Here is a 13735-nt window from a genome sequence, read left to right as displayed (position 1 = left end):
AGAAACAGGATCCAGGAACTATGCTTAAAACTTGGTCTCCAACATGGCAGCGCCCAGTAATGCAGACCTTTTTGCAAAGCCACATTGCTCACTGCCCCTGGTCTCCTAGCAACGGCTCAGCAAGAGCGACCCGCTGAAGCGGCGTCCCGCCGCCACGAGTGGTCCCCCTCACTGCCGCTACTGCTGCCCACAGATCCGGTGCAGCAGCTTACCTCCGCTGCTGCCCGCACATCGCCAAGGAAGCCAGCCCCATGGCCCCAGCGTACCGATAAGACTCCAGATGCTGACAGTACCCCCCCCCCCTTTGTGGGTGGACTCCGGACACCTATGTGGATTAGTTGGAAACTTGGCATGAAATGTCTGAAGAAGTCTTGGAGCATGGACATCCTCTAAATCTACCCAAGATCTCTCCTCTGGCCCATACCCCTTCCAATCAACAAGGTACTGGATGCGACCATAACGTCTGCGAGAATCGAGGATCTTGTGAATCTCAAATTCGTCTCCATGTGCTGATTGGATCTTGGGTGATTTAGGCAGAGCGGCTCTGAACCGATTAAGTACCAATGGTTTTAAGAGAGAAATATGAAATGCATTAGGAATTCTTAACTGCGGAGGTAATTTCACTTTGTAAGCCACAGGATTCAACACTTTTTCAATTGGGTAAGGCCCAATAAATCTGGGAGCAAACTTACTTGTAGGAACCTTTAATCTTAGGTTACGTGTGGAAACCCAAACCCGATCTCCTATCTTAAGGCTTGGTACAGCTTTTCATTTCAGATCTGCATAGGTCTTATATCTCTTGGATGTCTTGAACAAAGTCTTGTGAATTTGTTTCCAGGCTTCAGTAAATTGTCGAAGTGTTGACTCTGCGGCAGAAACCTCGAGCGTAGGCAGAAGTTGGAAGTCAGAAACTCTTGGATGGTAACCATAATTAATGAAGAATGGAAAAGATTTTGTGGCAGAGTGATAAAGATTGTTATGGGCAAATTCTGCGAACGGGAGGAAGTCCAGCCAGTCGTCCTGTGAGGAGGACATGAATAAACGCAGAAAAGTCTCCAGATCCTGGTTCACTCTCTCTGTTTGACCATCCGTTTGGGGATGATATTCTGAGGAGAAGTTTAATTTCATGGCGAGTAGAACATAGGGATCTCCAAAACTTGGCCACAAATTGAGGACCTCTATCAGACACGATTTCCTGTGGTAGACCATGGAGTCGAAAGATCTCTGCTATAAACAATTTTGCCAACTGGGATGCAGATGGAAGATTAGCCAGAGGAACAAAGTGTGCCATTTTAGAGAATCGGTCAACTATGACCCATACGGTGTTCCGCCCACCAGACGTAGGTAAATCTGTAATAAAGTCCATAGAAATATGCGTCCATGGTCTTAGTGGTACCGTCAAAGGATGGAGTAACCCGGCTGGTGGACCTTTGGGACTTTTATGCTGGGCACATTTTGGACAGGCAGCTACGAATTCCTGAATGTCAGTCCTGAGATAAGGCCACCAGTAGGAGCGCTGAATGAATTTAAGTGTTTTATGACCGCCCGCATGGCCCATGAAGGAGGAGGAGTGAGCCCATGTAAGAAGTTTTTTGCGAAGATTTGGTGCAACGAAGATCTTCCCTGGAGGAGGAAGTGGAGAGGTATTAGTTGCAGAAAAAGAGGTGGATTCCAGGATAAATTGCTCTTTTGAACGGTCAGAGGGTTCTTCTGAACTTAGGGAGCGAGATAATGCATCTGCCTTTTTGTTGAGGGAACCTGGTCTGTAACTGAGTTTAAAATTAAAACGGGTAAAGAAGAGTGCCCATCTTGCTTGACGTGGGTTCAGACATCGGGCTGACTGTGGATACAGGAGGTTCTTGTGATCTGTGGTCACCGAAATTGGATGCTGAGCTCCCTCCAACAAATACCTCCACTCCTCAAAGGCCAACTTAAATGCCAGTAATTTCTGTTCCCCAATAGCGTAATTCTGTTCAGAGGGGAGAATCTTTGCGAGAAGAACGCACAAGGATGGACCTTCTTGTCCTTGAAGAGCTGGGATAATACTGCTCCTACTCCTACAGTAGAGGCATCAACCTCCACCAAGAATGGACGGCTGAGATCGGGTTGTCGAAGAACTGGATCAGTCATGAAGGCCTCCTTTAAAGACGAAAAAGCTTCCAAAGCCTCTGGAGACCACTTGGCAGGATCGGCTCCCTTCCTAGTTAATGCGGTTATAGGAGCTATGACAGAAGAATAATTTTGAATGAATCTTCGGTAGAAGTTAGCAAACCCCAGGAAATGTTGAATTCCTTTAAGGTTAGCTGGAAGCGCCCAATCCTGAATCGCCTGGACTTTAGCTGGGTCCATCTGTAACCTCTGCCCTGAAAGAATGTAACCGAGAAATGGAATTGTGGGTACTTCAAAGGTGCACTTCTCTAACTTACAGAATAACTGATTCCTTCATAAACGAGTTAGCACTTCTTTGACTTGTTCCCGATGGGTCTTCAGATCCCTAGAATAAATGAGGATGTCATCCAGATACACTACCAAGCAGACATAGAGGAGATCTCTGAAGATTTCGTTGACGAACTCTTGAAAAACAGCTGGGGTGTTACATAGGCCAAAAGGCATTAACAGGTATTCGTAATGGCCGTCGCGGGTATTAAATGCCGTCTTCCATTCGTCCCCTGGGCGAATACGTATAAGATTGTAGGCCCCCCGTAAGTCCAGCTTAGTAGATATAGTAGCTCCTTTAACAAGGTCGAACAGTTCTGGAATCAGAGGTAACGGATATCTGTTCTTAACTGTTATGTCATTGAGACCTCTATAATCAATACAGGGCCGCAACCCCCCCTTCCTTCTTTTTGACGAAGAAAAACCCCGCTCTGGCCGGAGATGTAGAAGACCTGATGAACCCTTTTTTCAAGTTCTCCCGGATATACTCCGACATGGCCTGTGTCTCGGGAAGTGAGAGAGGGTAAATTCGACCTCGGGGAGGAGTCTTACCGGGTACTAGCTCAATGGGACAATCCCAAGTACGATGCGGAGGCAAGGTGTCCGCCCCATGCTTACTGAAAACATCTTGAAAAGCTTGAAACTCCACAGGAAGGCTGGAAGGGCTGGACGAACAAAGAGGTCTAACTGAAGGTAAACAGTTCTGAAAGCAGTCTTGTCCCCAAGAGAGAACATCCATAGTTTGCCAATCTATGTGGGGATTGTGTCTGATTACCCATGGAAACCCTAGGATTAGTTCATGAGAGGCTTTAGGAATTACAAGGAAAGAGATTTTTTCTGAATGGAGAACTCTGACCTTCATCTTGAGAGGAATAGTACGACAGGATATAATACCCTCAGGGATATAACTTCCATCCACCGCGGTACCAGAAATGGTACGATCCAAAGGAACTGTTTGTATTCCAGATCGTTTGACCAGAGCTGACGTAATGAAGCTTTCGGCGGCTCCGGAGTCGAGTAGTGCAGGGATGAGAAGAGAAGAAGAAGAGAGCTCCAATTGGGTTAACAAGACAGACTCTTTCTTGGTATGTAATTCTGAGAATTCTCCTAGCTTGACCTCTCCAGCACAAACTAGGAGCGGGCGTTTCCCGGATGTAGATTGCAAGTTTTAACAAAGTGATCAGATGCACCACAATACAAGCAGAGGTTCCCTTGTCGCCATCTCTGACGTTCTTCATTGGAAAGGCGAGAGCGATTAATCTGCATGGGTTCCTCCGCAGTTGGTGATGATGGTGTTGGTGGAAGAACAACTCTAGGCTTAGGGTGATCTGCATTCTCTGTACCTCAGGTCTAACTTATTGCATAAAGAAATTAGTTTATCCAACTTATCAGGTATGTCCTAAGTTGCGAGGTCATCTTTGATCTTTTCGGAGAGACCGCTCCAGAAAGCTGCAATGAGAGCCTCCTCGTTCCAGTTCAGTTCTGAGGAAAGGGTGCGAAACTGGACCACATACCGACTGACCGTACGCGTGCCCTGACGCAGGCGCAGGATCTCCAATGAAGCGGCAGAAGTCCTGCCCGGTTCGACGAAGATTCTTCGAAAGGTGGCCACGAATTCTGGATAGTTAGATAAGATGGGATCCATTCTCTCCCACAAAGGTGAAGCCCATTCCAACGCTTGCCCAGTAAGTAAAGAAATTATATAGGCTACTTTGGTTCGAGCTGATGGGAAGTTGGCCGACTGTAGTTCGAACTGGATTTCGCACTGGTTAAGAAACCCGCGGCATTGTTTTGGATTCCCATCGAATTTACTGGGAGATGGCAAATGCAACCATGGAAGTGGTACTGGTACAGGAGGAAGCGGGACCGGAAGTGGGAGCAGCTGTAGATACTTGAGGGGCTGTCATGGCAACACAGAGAGAATCGAGACGTTTGGACATACTCTGCATGAACTGCACGATTTGAGATTGTGTGGCCTCCTGCTTACTTAAGCGAGACCAGATATCTTCAATTCAGTCCCCTCCTGAGACCTGGTCACCCGTCGAATCCATTGGGCCAGTGCTTACTGTCACGTCTAGCAAAGTTTGAGGATCCGGCAGCTGAGATTTGCCCAAGGAGGTAGCAGGCTGTGGATGAACAAGATGAGGGGGTTGGATATAGTTCCTTCGCATAAGACACAGAGCAATGAAGAATGTAGGCGGGGTTTGAGAGTCAATAGAAAGTATTTATTATGTACAGGGCTGAGGTAGAGAACTGAGGCTGGAGCACGATGGTTAAGGAACATAATTGCGGATAAAGAACTGCGGGTTGTTGCTTGAAAGACGAGGTTGTGATTAATGAACTGCGGAACTGTGGATAGTGGTTAAAGACGTGGCTGGAGGCAAAGAACTGTGTACTGTGGTTTGAAAGACGAGACTGTAGATGATGAACTGTGGAACTGTGGATGGTGGTTGAAGACGTGGCTGGGGACAAGGACTGTGGACTGTGATTTGGAAAACGAAGCTGAAGATAATCTGCAGGCAGTGGTCGGTGGTACAAAGGCGTGGCTGGTGAAGGAGATCTGTGGAGTGTGGCTTGAAAGACAAGGCAGTAGACCCGGAGCCGAACTGTGCCCAAAGAGTATTACTGGACCGGGTTTTCCAGGAGCGCTTCCACAGGCAGTAGCAGGCTAGAAAGGGCAGGGCTGCAGCAGCAACAGAGAACCGACCAAGCAGGATCAGGAGGAACCAGAATACAGCAGGAATCCTGGGAGCACAGGCTAAAGCACCTACAACAGGGCTGTAACCTGAAGCACTGGCGTCCCTGCCCTAAACCAGCCCCCTTTTATAGGGAGAGCTTCCCCTGGATTGGCTGGAAGAAACAGGATCCAGAAACTATGCTTAAAACTAGAGATGAGCGCCTGAAATTTTTCGGGTTTTGTGTTTTGGTTTTGGGTTCGGTTCCGCGGCCGTGTTTTGGGTTCGAACGCGTTTTGGCAAAACCTCACCGAATTTTTTTTGTCGGATTCGGGTGTGTTTTGGATTCGGGTGTTTTTTTCAAAAAACACTAAAAAACAGCTTAAATCATAGAATTTGGGGGTCATTTTGATCCCAAAGTATTATTAACCTCAAAAACCATAATTTACACTCATTTTCAGTCTATTCTGAATACCTCACACCTCACAATATTATTTTTAGTCCTAAAATTTGCACCGAGGTCGCTGTGTGAGTAAGATAAGCGACCCTAATGGCCGACACAAACACCGGGCCCATCTAGGAGTGGCACTGCAGTGTCACGCAGGATGTCCCTTCCAAAAAACCCTCCCCAAACAGCACATGACGCAAAGAAAAAAAGAGGCGCAATGAGGTAGCTGTGTGAGTAAGATTAGCGACCCTAGTGGCCGACACAAACACCGGGCCCATCTAGGAGTGGCACTGCAGTGTCACGCAGGATGTCCCTTCCAAAAAACCCTCCCCAAACAGCACATGACGCAAAGAAAAAAAGAGGCGCAATGAGGTAGCTGACTGTGTGAGTAAGATTAGCGACCCTAGTGGCCGACACAAACACCGGGCCCATCTAGGAGTGGCACTGCAGTGTCACGCAGGATGTCCCTTCCAAAAAACCCTCCCCAATCAGCACATGATGCAAAGAAAAAGAAAAGAAAAAAGAGGTGCAAGATGGAATTGTCCTTGGGCCCTCCCACCCACCCTTATGTTGTATAAACAAAACAGGACATGCACACTTTAACCAACCCATCATTTCAGTGACAGGGTCTGCCACACGACTGTGACTGATATGACGGGTTGGTTTGGACCCCCCCCCAAAAAAGAAGCAATTAATCTCTCCTTGCACAAACTGGCTCTACAGAGGCAAGATGTCCACCTCATCTTCACCCTCCGATATATCACCGTGTACATCCCCCTCCTCACAGATTATCAATTCGTCCCCACTGGAATCCACCATCTCAGCTCCCTGTGTACTTTGTGGAGGCAATTGCTGCTGGTCAATGTCTCCGCGGAGGAATTGATTATAATTCATTTTAATGAACATCATCTTCTCCACATTTTCTGGATGTAACCTCGTACGCCGATTGCTGACAAGGTGAGCGGCGGCACTAAACACTCTTTCGGAGTACACACTTGTGGGAGGGCAACTTAGGTAGAATAAAGCCAGTTTGTGCAAGGGCCTCCAAATTGCCTCTTTTTCCTGCCAGTATAAGTACGGACTGTGTGACGTGCCTACTTGGATGCGGTCACTCATATAATCCTCCACCATTCTATCAATGTTGAGAGAATCATATGCAGTGACAGTAGACGACATGTCCGTAATCGTTGTCAGGTCCTTCAGTCCGGACCAGATGTCAGCATCAGCAGTCGCTCCAGACTGCCCTGCATCACCGCCAGCGGGTGGGCTCGGAATTCTGAGCCTTTTCCTCGCACCCCCAGTTGCGGGAGAATGTGAAGGAGGAGATGTTGACAGGTCGCGTTCCGCTTGACTTGACAATTTTGTCACCAGCAGGTCTTTCAACCCCAGCAGACCTGTGTCTGCCGGAAAGAGAGATCCAAGGTAGGCTTTAAATCTAGGATCGAGCACGGTGGCCAAAATGTAGTGCTCTGATTTCAACAGATTGACCACCCGTGAATCCTTGTTAAGCGAATTAAGGGCTGCATCCACAAGTCCCACATGCCTAGCGGAATCGCTCCCTTTTAGCTCCTTCTTCAATGCCTCCAGCTTCTTCTGCAAAAGCCTGATGAGGGGAATGACCTGACTCAGGCTGGCAGTGTCAGAACTGACTTCACGTGTGGCAAGTTCAAAGGGCATCAGAACCTTGCACAACGTTGAAATCATTCTCCACTGCACTTGAGACAGGTGCATTCCACCTACTATATCGTGCTCAATTGTATAGGCTTGAATGGCCTTTTGCTGCTCCTCCAACCTCTGAAGCATATAGAGGGTTGAATTCCACCTCGTTACCACTTCTTGCTTCAGATGATGGCAGGGCAGGTTCAGTAGTTTTTGGTGGTGCTCCAGTCTTCTGTACGTGGTGCCTGTACGCCGAAAGTGTCCCGCAATTTTTCTGGCCACCGACAGCATCTCTTGCACGCCCCTGTCGTTTTTTAAAAAATTCTGCACCACCAAATTCAAGGTATGTGCAAAACATGGGACGTGCTGGAATTTGCCCATATTTAATGCACACACAATATTGCTGGCGTTGTCCGATGCCACAAATCCACAGGAGAGTCCAATTGGGGTAAGCCATTCCGCGATGATCTTCCTCAGTTGCCGTAAGAGGTTTTCAGCTGTGTGCGTATTCTGGAAAGCGGTGATACAAAGCGTAGCCTGCCTAGGAAAGAGTTGGCGTTTGCGAGATGCTGCTACTGGTGCCGCCGCTGCTGTTCTTGCGGCGGGAGTCCATACATCTACCCAGTGGGCTGTCACAGTCATATAGTCCTGACCCTGCCCTGCTCCACTTGTCCACATGTCCGTGGTTAAGTGGACATTGGGTACAACTGCATTTTTTAGGACACTGGTGAGTCTTTTTCTGACGTCCGTGTACATTCTCGGTATCGCCTGCCTAGAGAAGTGGAACCTAGATGGTATTTGGTAACGGGGGCACACTGCCTCAATAAATTGTCTAGTTCCCTGTGAACTAACGGCGGATACCGGACGCACGTCTAACACCAACATAGTTGTCAAGGACTCAGTTATCCGCTTTGCAGTAGGATGACTGCTGTGATATTTCATCTTCCTCGCAAAGGACTGTTGAACAGTCAATTGCTTACTGGAAGTAGTACAAGTGGGCTTACGACTTCCCCTCTGGGATGACCATCGACTCCCAGCGGCAACAACAGCAGCGCCAGCAGCAGTAGGCGTTACACGCAAGGATGCATCGGAGGAATCCCAGGCAGGAGAGGACTCGTCAGAATTGCCAGTGACATGGCCTGCAGGACTATTGGCATTCCTGGGGAAGGAGGAAATTGACACTGAGGGAGTTGGTGGGGTGGTTTGCGTGAGCTTGGTTACAAGAGGAAGGGATTTACTGGTCAGTGGACTGCTTCCGCTGTCACCCAAAGTTTTTGAACTTGTCACTGACTTATTATGAATGCGCTGCAGGTGACGTATAAGGGAGGATGTTCCGAGGTGGTTAACGTCCTTACCCCTACTTATTACAGCTTGACAAAGGGAACACACGGCTTGACACCTGTTGTCCGCATTTCTGGTGAAATACCTCCACACCGAAGAGCTGATTTTTTTGGTATTTTCACCTGGCATGTCAACGGCCATATTCCTCCCACGGACAACAGGTGTCTCCCCGGGTGCCTGACTTAAACAAACCACCTCACCATCAGAATCCTCCTGGTCAATTTCCTCCCCAGCGCCAGCAACACCCATATCCTCCTCATCCTGGTGTACTTCAACACTGACATCTTCAATCTGACTATCAGGAACTGGACTGCGGGTGCTCCTTCCAGCACTTGCAGGGGGCGTGCAAATGGTGGAAGGCACATGCTCTTCACGTACAGTGTTGGGAAGGTCAGGCATCGCAACCGACACAATTGGACTCTCCTTGTGGATTTGGGATTTCGAAGAATGCACAGTTCTTTGCTGTGCTGCTTTTGCCAGCTTGAGTCTTTTCATTTTTCTAGCGAGAGGCTGAGTGCTTCCATCCTCATGTGAAGCTGAACCACTAGCCATGAACATAGGCCAGGGCCTCAGCCGTTCCTTGCCACTCCGTGTGGTAAATGGCATATTGGCAAGTTTACGCTTCTCCTCCGACAATTTTATTTTAGGTTTTGGAGTCCTTTTTTTACTGATATTTGGTGTTTTGGATTTGACATGCTCTGTACTATGACATTGGGCATCGGCCTTGGCAGACGACGTTGCTGGCATTTCATCGTCTCGGCCATGACTAGTGGCAGCAGCTTCAGCACGAGGTGGAAGTGGATCTTGATCTTTCCCTAATTTTGGAACCTCAACATTTTTGTTCTCCATATTTTAATAGGCACAACTAAAAGGCACCTCAGGTAAACAATGGAGATGGATGGATTGGATACTAGTATACAATTATGGACGGGCTGCCGAGTGCCGACACAGAGGTAGCCACAGCCGTGAACTACCGCACTGTACTGTGTCTGCTGCTAATATATAGACTGGTTGATAAAGAGATAGTATACTCGTAACTAGTATTATGTATAAAGAAAGAAAAAAAAACCACGGTTAGGTGGTATATACAATTATGGACGGGCTGCCGAGTGCCGACACAGAGGTAGCCACAGCCGTGAACTACCGCACTGTACTGTGTCTGCTGCTAATATATAGACTGGTTGATAAAGAGATAGTATACTCGTAACTAGTATGTATGTATAAAGAAAGAAAAAAAAAAACACGGTTAGGTGGTATATACAATTATGGATGGGCTGCCGAGTGCCGACACAGAGGTAGCCACAGCCGTGAACTACCGCACTGTACTGTGTCTGCTGCTAATATAGACTGGTTGATAAAGAGATAGTATACTCGTAACTAGTATGTATGTATAAAGAAAGAAAAAAAAACCACGGTTAGGTGGTATATACAATTATGGACGGGCTGCCGAGTGCCGACACAGAGGTAGCCACAGCCGTGAACTACCGCACTGTACTGTGTCTGCTGCTAATATATAGACTGGTTGATAAAGAGATAGTATACTCGTAACTAGTATGTATGTATAAAGAAAGAGAAAAAAACCACGGTTAGGTGGTATATACAATTATGGACGGGCTGCCGAGTGCCGACACAGAGGTAGCCACAGCCGTGAACTACCGCACTGTACTGTGTCTGCTGCTAATATATAGACTGGTTGATAAAGAGATAGTATACTCGTAACTAGTATGTATGTATAAAGAAAGAAAAAAAAACCACGGTTAGGTGGTATATACAATTATGGACGGGCTGCCGAGTGCCGACACAGAGGTAGCCACAGCCGTGAACTACCGCACTGTACTGTGTCTGCTGCTAATATATAGACTGGTTGATAAAGAGATAGTATACTCGTAACTAGTATGTATGTATAAAGAAAGAAAAAAAAACCACGGTTAGGTGGTATATACAATTATGGACGGGCTGCCGAGTGCTGACACAGAGGTAGCCACAGCCGTGAACTACCGCACTGTACTGTGTCTGCTGCTAATATAGACTGGTTGATAAAGAGATAGTATACTACTAATATTATATATACTGGTGGTCAGGTCACTGGTCACTAGTCACACTGGCAGTGGCACTCCTGCAGCAAAAGTGTGCACTGTTTAATTTTAATATAATATTATGTACTCCTGGCTCCTGCTATAACCTATAACTGGCACTGCAGTAGTGCTCCCCAGTCTCCCCCACAATTATAAGCTGTGTGAGCTGAGCAGTCAGACAGATATATAATATATATAGATGATGCAGCACACTGGCCTGAGCCTGAGCAGTGCACACAGATATGGTATGTGACTGACTGAGTCACTGTGTGTATCGCTTTTTTCAGGCAGAGAACGGATATATTAAATAAACTGCACTGTGTGTCTGGTGGTCACTCACTATATAATATATTATGTACTCCTGGCTCCTGCTATAACCTATAACTGGCACTGCAGTAGTGCTCCCCAGTCTCCCCCACAATTATAAGCTGTGTGAGCTGAGCAGTCAGACAGATATATATAATATTATATATAGATAATAGATGATGCAGCACACTGGCCTGAGCCTGAGCAGTGCACACAGATATGGTATGTGACTGAGTCACTGTGTGCTGTGTATCGCTTTTTTCAGGCAGAGAACGGATTATAAATAAAACTGGTGGTCACTATCAGCAAAACTCTGCACTGTACTGAGTACTCCTAATGCTCCCCAAAATTAGTAAATCAAGTGTCTCTCTAATCTATTCTAAACGGAGAGGACGCCAGCCACGTCCTCTCCCTATCAATCTCAATGCACGTGTGAAAATGGCGGCGACGCGCGGCTCCTTATATAGAATCCGAGTCTCGCGATAGAATCCGAGCCTCGCGAGAATCCGACAGCGTCATGATGACGTTCGGGCGCGCTCGGGTTAACCGAGCAAGGCGGGAAGATCCGAGTCGCTCGGACCCGTGAAAAAAAACATGAAGTTCTGGCGGGTTCGGATTCAGAGAAACCGAACCCGCTCATCTCTACTTAAAACTTGGTCTCCAACATGGCGGCGCCCAGTAATGCAGACCTTTTTGCAAAGCCACATTGCTCACTGCCCCTGGTCTCCTAGCAACGGCTCAGAAAGAGCGACCCACTGTAGCGGCGTCCCGCCGTCACGAGCGGACCCCCTTACCGCCGCTACTGCTGCCCACGGATCCGGTGCAGCAGCCCACCTCCTCCGCTTCCCACACATCGCCAAGGAAGCCAACCCTGCGGCCCCAGCGTACCGGTAAGACTCCAGATGCTGACATACAGTATTTTAAATACTAGTTCATTTGTAACAATTCTTTACAATTAATGTCCATAGATGTTAGTAATTATCATATCTAAAAAAGTAATTTTGTATAATTTATAGTGTACAGCAGTGGTTCCCAAACTTTTTTGAATCATGGTGCCCTGGAGTATCAGAATATTTTTCATGATTTTCCTGTACCAAAAGTTTCTTATTGAGAAATTTAGAAATAAATAAAATAAACATTACATTAAATACATTGTGTTTACACAGATGTATCCACTTACATCTTTGCTTTTTTACAAATTTGGCACAACATGCAAAACATGGCTAAGCTGTTTTTCACGAGTGGATGAATTTTAAAATTTTTATTTGCCATAATAGAATATGTATAAAGTAATATATTAAAGAAGCAAATTAAGAAAAATCACAAGGCATGGCTAAATCTTTGAGTCTATGGCATGCCAAACTGTGCCATACATGCATATATGCATGGATATAGCAAAGTTTTATGTGGACACATCTGTATGTCTTAATTAGGTCAGTTTGTGGTGACAAAATGTACTTCTGTTTGTTTACATATGTTATGATGGACTGCCACCATTACTGGTTTTGCCTATTACATTGACCATAAATAACTGGAATTTCAATCCAAGGCACCCCTGCAAGTGCCCTGAGGCACCCCTGGCTGCATAGGCATGCAGTTTGAGAACCACTGGTGTAGAGCACGTGAGATTTGCAGGGCTCTCAGTCGTATTATGATTTTCAATCAATTATATAAAGAATAACAAATATTAGACCAGAATATTAAAAGGTCATCTACATAGCGATAATACAGCTGGATACAGTATTGCATTGGTTATCTTATTTTAAAGAACAAATCCAGTTCAGTATAGTATGTATAGGTGTTGGCATATGATGGGGCCACATGCATTTGAACCCCTCTTTACAACACTGGGGGTATTCCAAGTTGATTGCAGCAGGAATTTTTTTAGCAGTTGGGCAAAACCATGTGCACTGCAGGGGTGGGGGGGCAGATATAACATTTGCAGAGAGAGTTAGATTTGGGTGGGTTATTTTGTTTCTGTGCAGGGTAAATACTGGCAGCTTTATTTTGATACTGCAATTTAGATTGCAGATTGAACTCACAACACCCAAATCTATCTCTCTCTGCACATGTTATATCTGCCCCCCTGCAGTGCACATGGTTTTGCCCAACTGCTAACAAAGTTCCTGCTGCGATCAACTCAGAATTACCCCCATTATTTCTTCAGGTGCAAATGCACCATTTAGTTACATTTGATTAAAAAAAAATCTAAACAGTTATACACCATTGGCACACAATAATTAGGTAAACAAAGCAGTAGATTTTTTAGGTAAATATGTAAGTTAAAATATGCTCTGTTTTAACCCTTTTAGATACATGAAACCAGTAAGAAGCAGATAGAGAATATTTGCACTGCAGCATCAACTGTCTCTTGTGTCAATTCCTTGGAATGATGTTGCCAAGTAACTGTTCTCTTATTAAATTGTTACAGTCTATGTATTTTTGCAGTAGTACTTTTGAACAATCTTGATAACTCATTGCGAAAAGTGCCATTTTAGAGACATTGCAGTGGTACTATAAAAATAATTACATTGCAAGCAGTCACTCTTCAGTATCAATCTTTTGTAATACAAAATTGTGCTAGGTATAACAGGGATGCAGTAAGTGGAGGTATTTGAGATCACCCATACACATTAACAATTGCTCTAACAGGGAAAATATACTTGAAATGTTGCTAATATCACAATCACTACTCCTAACAGACAGTGTTGCCACATACAATTGGCATATCAGTTTACAGCTCTCCTCCATTGGTTACCAATGGCATATCTGAAAATAAAATAATTCTGTTAATT

This window comes from Pseudophryne corroboree, chromosome 2, assembly GCF_028390025.1.
Source record: "Pseudophryne corroboree isolate aPseCor3 chromosome 2, aPseCor3.hap2, whole genome shotgun sequence".
Lineage (NCBI taxonomy): Eukaryota > Metazoa > Chordata > Amphibia > Anura > Myobatrachidae > Pseudophryne > Pseudophryne corroboree.
Note: the sequence above shows the minus strand (reverse complement) of the source record.